At 37.3% G+C, this 8,477-nt stretch overlaps 1 long non-coding RNA gene and 1 pseudogene across 1 annotated transcript in view; one reads left to right on the forward strand and one right to left on the reverse strand.

The window, feature by feature from the left end:
• LOC144297491 (uncharacterized) overlaps positions 1-8,108 on the reverse strand; it is a 72,681-nt gene extending 64,573 nt beyond the window's left edge. Inside the window, exon 1 of the long non-coding RNA XR_013364538.1 lies at positions 7,932-8,108. This is a non-coding gene — a long non-coding RNA (uncharacterized LOC144297491). The remainder of the gene's footprint in view (positions 1-7,931) is intronic.
• LOC144290709 (small ubiquitin-related modifier 2 pseudogene) lies at positions 4,261-5,051 on the forward strand (annotated as a pseudogene).
• Positions 8,109-8,477: the final 369 nt, after the last annotated feature.

Here is an 8,477-nt window from a genome sequence, read left to right on the forward strand (position 1 = left end):
ATGCTACTGTCTTAACCCAGGGTCCCTGGAAAAGACATCCTGCCTGGGAGAGAGGCTTACACACTAATATTCTGTTGGAGAGTGCAATTCCAGAAAAAAAGGGGACAGACACAGGGAAAGAGGGAGAGCAAATAAAAAGAGGATATTTAAGAAGCATGCCACATTTCACAGCAAATACAACTGATTGCTCAATCTGGCAGGTCATCTTTAGATCTTAACAGTTCATCTGCCACACCTCTTCCTCATTCATTTGTGCAGAGGAATGAAACAGAACTTGGCTAATGATGCTTCCTGGCCCTCATATCCCACTGGTCAAATTCAGCTCTTCTGAGATGTGTGACATGGTCTCCCCAGGCAACCTCTAGAGGAGCCAGAGCTTCTGGGGGTCTGGGGCACAGCAATCTCATTATGCAGTAGTGTCTTCTAGGATCTTCCTTCCATCTGTAGTGGGAGTGATTACAGAGCCAGAGTTGTGGGAATAATATGCTGGGCTCTTACTGGCTCTGCTCAGCTGCAAGACAAGGCAAGTAACCAAGGCCCAGGAAGAGGGAAGGTGTCGCCACATGGACCTAGAGTGGCATACAAATGGAGTCCAGTATAGTCCACTCCTTGTGCCTTTAAGATCCACTCCTTCCTATTTATAACATATGCATCCCCCATATCAGAACAGGACACTTTCAACTCTTCCACAAAAAGTGAGATTAAAATCCAGTTCTTCAAGGTGATGGCATGTGAAAAGACTTACAGGCGGTTAGCAGGCCAAACTTGCTACAGCTGTATGATGGCAGCTGGTCCTGGGATCATTATAACTGATAATCATCACTGCTTCATTCAGCATCCATTTTGGCTGACCTGGACTGTTCCCTGGTACAGTGACCTAGAACTTCTACCTCAATAGGTCTGAATCCTTAGTTGCCCCAACCTTGTAGAACCATTGTTGCTAGAGTTGCCCACAGGCACACAGTGAGTGGCACCAAAATATGGCCCTAATGAATCCTCTATCTTCATGACATACTCTTTCCTGTCCCCATTATGTAACAGCAAACCTGGATCCTCATGGTAATCAGAGTCAATTACTGCCCCTGCCCTATGACTTCTTTCTTTTCCTATTGGTTTCACTGGCATAAGGACCTAGGATCTATTTGTTTAAAAAAATGCTAACCACTAACTGAGCTTTCAGGAAGTAGTAATCACTGATCACAGATCACCATAACAAATGTAATAAAAAGAAAGTTCAAAATATTTCAAGAATAACGAAAATGTGAAAGAGACAAAAAGTGAGCAGATGTTGGTGGGGAAATGACACCAATAGAAGCTCAATGCAGGGTGGCCACTAACCTGCAACTTGAAAAATCAAACAAACAACCCACAATGTCTGTGAAGCACAATAAAATGAAGTGTGCTTGTATTTATTCTTGGGATTCATCGATCGTCTTGATTGTGTCCCTTTAAGTCTTCACTAAATGGAGAATTTCAGTCATTGCTTCTTCAAACATTTCTGGTTCTGCCTCACTTTCTCTTTCTGGGACACCGATTCTACAGATGTTAGACAATTGGATGTTGTCCCAAGGGTATCTGATGCTCTAGTCTCTCTCTCTTTCTCTCTCTCTTTTTTAAGTAGGCTCCATGCCCAGCTTGGAGCCCAACCCAGGGCTCAAACTCACAACTCTGAGATCAAGATCTGAGCTGAGGTCAAGAGTCAGATGCTTAACTGACTGAGCCACTCAGGTGCCCCTCTAGTCTCTGTTTTATTCAGTCATTTGTCTCTCTCTGCTTCATATTATACAATTTCCACTCATCATCTTCAAGCTCACTAACTCTTCCATTATCTCCATTTTCTTTGACTCCTTTTTAGCTCATTGATTTCTAGAATTATCTATATTATTTCCTTTACACTATTAACTTTAGGTTTAATTTGCTTTTCTTCTTCTAGCTTCTAAAAGGTGGAAGTCAGATCATTGATTTTAAACTTTTTCTTAATATGAGAATTTCAAGCTATCATGCTTTATTTTTATCCCACAGATTTTTACATGCTGTATTTTCATTATCATTCAGTTCAAAGTACTTTCTAATTTCCTGTATGATGACTTCCATGACCTATGGCTTTCTTAGAAGTACACTGTTTAATTTTTAAATATTCGGGGATTTTCCAAATGTTTTTTTGTTACACATTCTGTATTATTTCAATCTTTTGAAATTCACTAAGACTAGTTTATGGCCCAATATATGATCTGCATAGTACACATCCCATATGCACTGGAAAAGAATGATTGTACATTCTACAGATGTTGGATGTGCTGTTCTATAATTGTCACTTAGATCACATTAGTTCATAGTGTTCAAATTTTCTATAAACTTCTTTTGGTTACTGGTTCTATGAATTACACTGAGATGATATTAAAATATCCAACTGTGATTGTAGAATTCTTTTTCTCCCTTTATTCCCACCAATATTTCACTCATGTATTTTTGCAGCCTGTCATTCGGGGGGTATGCATTTAGGATTACTATATCTTCTTAATGAATTGGTCCTTTTATTATGAAATGATCCTTTTATATCTGTAATATTCTTTACTTTTCTGATATTGACATATTAATATAGTATCTTCTGCTAAGTGTTTACAAGTTATATATTTTTCCATCCTTTACTTTCAACCTCTCTATGTCCCTAGATTGAAAGTGGTTTTCTAGGGTGCCTGGGTGGCCCACTTGGTTGAACTGCTGATTCTTGATCTCAGCTTAGGTCTTAATTTTAAGGTTGTGAGTTCAAGCCCTGTGTTGGGCTCCATGCTGGGCATGGAGACTACTTAAAAAAAAAAAAAAAAGAAAGAAAGAAAGAGAAAAAAAAAAGAAGAAGAAAGTGGATTTCTCATAAAAAGCATATAATTGGGTCTTACTTTTATATCCCTCTAATATCTCTTGTAGTTGGAGTATTTAGTATTAGTCCATGTACATTTGACAAATGCATTGATATGGTGGATTTAGTTCTATCATCTTACTATTTTTTGCTATTTTCCCTGTGGTTTTTTTTTTTGTTTCTCTGTTTTTCTTTTCCTATTATCATTTGGGTAAATAATTTATTTTTAGTATTCCATTCTATCTCTTCCATTGGCTTTAAAAAAAAAAGATTTATTTATTTATTTTAGAAAGAGAAAGCATGAGTGAGAGGGGAAGAGGGAGAGGAAGAAAGATTCTCAAGCAGACTCCATGCTGAGCTGACATGGGGTTGAATCTTACGACCCTGAGATCACAACCTGAGCTGAAACCAAGAGTCAGACATTTAACCAACTATTCCACCAAGGTGCCCCCTTCCATTGGCTTTTAAGCCATACTTCTTTGCATTACTTCTTGGTGGTTCTCTTAGAATTATAATATACATACTTGATTTATCACAGTGTACCTTGAATTAATGTTACACAACTTCACATAAAACTTATAATAGTAAAATTCCATTTACTCTTCCCCCTTTTATGCAATTGTTGTCATATATTTACCTTTTACATAATACATTGTTATTGTCTTTATGCTAAAGAATTATATTTTAAGAAAATAATCTTTCTTTTTTCCCATATATTTACCATTTAATCACTCTTTATTTCCCCTTACAGATTCAAATTTCCATGCAATACCATTTATCTGATAATACCCTTATTTTTTGCCTTCATTTTTTCTTATTTATTTCACTTTCATTTTTGGAAGATTTTTATACTAGATATGGAATCCTAAGTTGATGGATTTTAATATGTCATGCCATTCTCTTCTTGACTATTTTTTATGAGAAGTCAGCTGTTATTCTTATCATTTCCCTTTATGCTGCCTCTCTAGAGTTTTTATCTAGCTGTCTTTAAGACTTTTTACTTATCTATTGCTTTCATCATTTTGATCATGTGTGATTTTATTTGTATTTATCTCCCTTGGGGTTTGCTCTCCTTTTTGGATCTGTAAATTGCTGTCTTTGATCAAATTGGGAGATTTTGGTCAATATTTGTTCAAATATTTTTCATGCCCTATCTATGCTCTTAGGCTCTTGGTTTTATTATCTCCCCTCAAGCCCCTATCTTGCCATCCCAGGGCTCCAAGTACATGTATTCTAAACTCCTTCAAATACCTCTCAAAGGTTATTGAGATCTTATTCTTTTATTTTCATTTTTCCTCTCTTTCTGTTTCAGTTCAGATAATTTCCATTGGCCTGTCTTGAAGCTCACTCATCCTTTTTTCTATTCTGTCTAATCTGTTCTTAATCTCATCTGATAGGCGGACCTGATACCTCTTTTGTGAAGCGGCAGCTGAGGCGACTCCGGCACTCGCCATGGCCGTCGAAAAGCCCAAGGAAGGAGTGAAGACTGAGAACAATGATCATATTAATTTGAAGGTGGCGGGGCAGGATGGTTCTGTGGTGCAGTTTAAGATTAAGAGGCATACACCACTTAGTAAACTAATGAAAGCCTATTGTGAATGACAGGGTTTGTCAATGAGGCAGATCAGATTCTGATTTGATGGGCAGCCAATCAATGAAACAGACACACCTGCACAGTTGGAAATGGAGGATGAAGATACAATTGATGTGTTCCAGCAGCAGACAGAATGTGTCTACTAAAAAGGGAACCTGCTACTTTACTCTAGAACTCTGTTCCTCCAGACCAAGAAGACATTCTCAAATAGAAAGCCGTAATTTGGTTCCACCACATCCTGACTACTACAGTATACTTTTCTCTATTCTTTCATTTTCCCCTTCCCCATTCCTTTATTGTACATAAAGTAACTGTGTATGTGCACAAGCATATTGCATTTTTTTAACTAAATGGCCAATGGTATGTTTTGATTGACATCAAATGGAGATGGGATGGGGGAAAATACTGCTTCTGTGAAAATACCCCCTCTCTCCATTAGTGGCATGTTCAGTCAGCTCTTATCTTTATATTCCAGTAAGTTATTTTGCTCTCACTGTTTAACAAAAAAAAAAAAAAAAAAAAAAGAACAACATAAAAATCCTTGCATACCTTGTTCGATTGGAGAATTTTAATGTTTTTCATTTATCATTGTAAAACCAAGGACAATTTTATAACTTTTTTGTACGTAGCTGTTACATGTAGGGCAATCTGTCTTTGTAGGGATAAATTACTCTAAAAGAAATGAATCCTAGATAGTTTTCCCTTCAAGTCAAGCATCTTGTTGTTTAAATAAACTTCTTGTTTAAAAAAAAAATCTCATCTGATAGATTCTTAGATATTTTAATTTTTAGTGTTAACATTTCCATTTAGTTCTGTTTTATTGTTTTATATTTCAAATATCTTTTGAAATTCCCCTTCTCATCACCATTATATCATCTTTTACTGTAGACTCTAACATACTCATCACAATTATTTTGAGATTTTATTTGCTAAAGCTAATACTTAGAGCAACGCAAGGTCTGCTTCTATTGACTGGTTTTTCTCTCGACTATTTGCCCCATTTTCCTGTTTTTTCTCATGTCTAATAAATATTTTATTATATCCTGGACCTTATGGATGATGTGCTATGGAGACTCTGGATACTGTTACCTTCCTTAGACAAATATTGATTTTTGTTCCAGCAAGCATTTAAACTACTGGCAGATAACCAGTAGTTTTTTGGAGGCTTTATTTTAAGCGTTATTAGGGTAGGTCTTTTCAGTTTTTCCTTTTTCCTCAGGGGCATCCCTTACTCATTTTGTACATGGTTCTTACACCTAGAGTTTGACCCTTCTGACATTTTATTTTATTTATTTTTAAAAGATTTTATTTATTTATTCATGAGAGACACAGAGAGAGAGGCAGAGACATAGGGAGAGGGAGAAGCAGGCTCCTTGAGGGGAGCCCGACGTGTGACTCAATTCCGGGACTCTAGGATCATGCCCTGAGCTGAAGGCAGACATTCAACTGCTGAGCCACACAGGCACCCCTCTTCTGACATTTTAATAGAAAAGCTGAAGTGTACAGCAAGCTCTATTAACTTGTCAGAACTTGTACTCTAAATTGTATATTCATAACCCTGGGGAGTTGGTATAATATCTGCTTAATAAGATCCCTAGAACTTTCTTCTGGGTACCTTGGAGTCTTGCTCTGTGTCTTCATAGTGTCTTCTCAATTCTCAAGGATTGAGAGCCGACTGAATGCAGATTTATAGGTTTGCTCTCACATGACTCCCTCTTTTTCTGGATATACTCCTTCAACTTTCAGCCATTCTAGCACCCCTGAGCTCTAATCTCTGCTTGGCCCATTTGGAATTCTATATGAAATCGTATACATTAAGTAGACTGGGGAGTGCTCTCAAGGGAAAAAAAAAAACATAAATAGGGATCTCACCTAGGATGTTTCCCGTTTTTTATGGGTAGTAGTCCCTCTGGATTCTGCCTGCTTTTGGTCACTCTACAGTGCCTTCAAACAATCATTTTTTATGTCTTCCAAGAATTTTTAATTGTTGTCTCTGGGAAAATTAGTCTGATATAAGGTTCTCTGCCATTATTTGAAGCCATAATCTCTTGAAATATTTTTAGTGTTCAAATTGATCAACATCTTAGTCAGTTGTCCATATAGCTCACCATTTGAAACCCAGCCTTCCAGATATCTGTCATTTATTTGGTAAGCATCCTAATATCCTTCTAGGTATAACCATTTTGGTTTGAATTAGCCTAAATAAGTTCTGTTGTTTACAGTCGAGGGCTGGAACCAATTCCTAGAGTTTACACTGACTGCACATTGCTCAAATCTTGCCTATGAGTTGCTTCAAAGACCTCTACACAACCACTGAGTATTCATGGCTCTCTGAAAATGACATCCTAGATCACTGCCAACTTTAATTTTTATCAATTTTTCACTTTTTTAGTTAATAGTTTGACTTAAAATATTTTATTTTTATAATAATTATATTTCTGAATATTACTAAATTTACTTTTTCCCAATACCATGAAATCATTCTATACTATGATTTGGACACTGCTTCACTAGCCCCTTCAACCTGCACCCTATTGGTTGGAATTCCTCTCCTTTACATGAGTTATAAGAGTCTATAACATCCTCACCAAACCATCTGCTTTGCTCTCCACTCATGAATACACATGCACACGTGCCCACACAGAGACACATACGTCAGATGTGTATGTTAAGGCAGATGTTCCAAACTTTTATACCCTTTACTCCCAGTGACAGGCAGAGAATAATTCCAGACAATTAGTAGAAGAGAAAAAGAGATGTATATTTGGAACATGGTGTATGACACCAAAGGCAGAAGTCAGGGAGAGAGAACATTGTGAGTGCACAGAAACTGATCTAGGGAATTTCAAGAAGTTCTCATGAGCTCATTTGGTTGTGCACTGTCCACTCATTTTCAGAACTCCAAAGTGCTGTACTTGTTAATGAGTATGTTAATGACCCTTCAATTTACTCAGTAAAGGCCAATTTATGGAACATTCATGCTCCATTACGCAGGATTTCCTCTGTATCTCTGAAGTGAATCTCTCCTGATAGAGACCCAGAATGAGAATGGGTTTTTCTTTTAAAAATTTTAAATTTTTCTTTTAAAAATTGGGTTCCTGGATCACTCTTCCTGCTAAAGTCAAGAGATGAAGAAAAGAATAGATTTTGGTAGTAACTTCTTATTTTTTTTGTGGCCTTGGGCAAGTCCATTATGAATAATAATAACTAGACATATACAGAACATTAAGAGCTATATGTTATTCAAATACTTTAAAAGCCTTATTTCACTTAATCCTTATAACTAATGAGGTAGTTATCATTACTAGTCCTATTTCACAGATGAGAAAACAATACCATAATAACATGTTGTCTGAGCCCTGCCATAGTGGACAGTTTTTCTTCATGGTGTTTGATCCCTGGTTTCATAAATGCTGTGCATCAGATGAAAGAAGCAGCAGGACTGCAGCTATGACAGTTTCATCATATGGTTGGACATACCTCATGGTTGTGCTGATAGAATCAGCTTTGTGGGGATCCCTGGGTGGCACAGGGGTTTGGCGCCTGCCTTTGGCCCAGGGCGCGATCCTGGAGACCCCGGATCAAATCCCACGTCGGGCTTCCAGTGCATGGAGCCTGCTTCTCCCTCTGCCTGTGTCTCTGCCTCTCTCTCTCTCTCTCTCTCTCTCTCTGTGACTATCATAAATAAAAAAAATTAAAAAAAAAATTAAAAAAAAAAAAAAAAGAATCAGCTTTGTGGCTTTCAAGCTTGGGTCCTGGACCTTGAAAAATTCTGTAAGTCCATTAGTATACTGCACTTGTTTTTCACTGCTATATAATACATTGCCACAAACTTAGTGGCTTAAAACAGCCATTAATATTAAAACATTAATTATCTCATAATTTGCATAAATCAAGAGTCCTCCACATTTTACCTAGGTCCTCCGCTCAGGACTTAATGGAGATCAAGGTGCCAGCCAACTGTGTCCTCTTCAGGAGGCTTGACTTTGGAAGATTAACTTCCAAGCTCTCTCAGGTTATTGGCAG

Source organism: Canis aureus, chromosome 2 (assembly GCF_053574225.1).
Source record: "Canis aureus isolate CA01 chromosome 2, VMU_Caureus_v.1.0, whole genome shotgun sequence".
NCBI classification, from domain to species: Eukaryota; Metazoa; Chordata; class Mammalia; order Carnivora; family Canidae; genus Canis; species Canis aureus.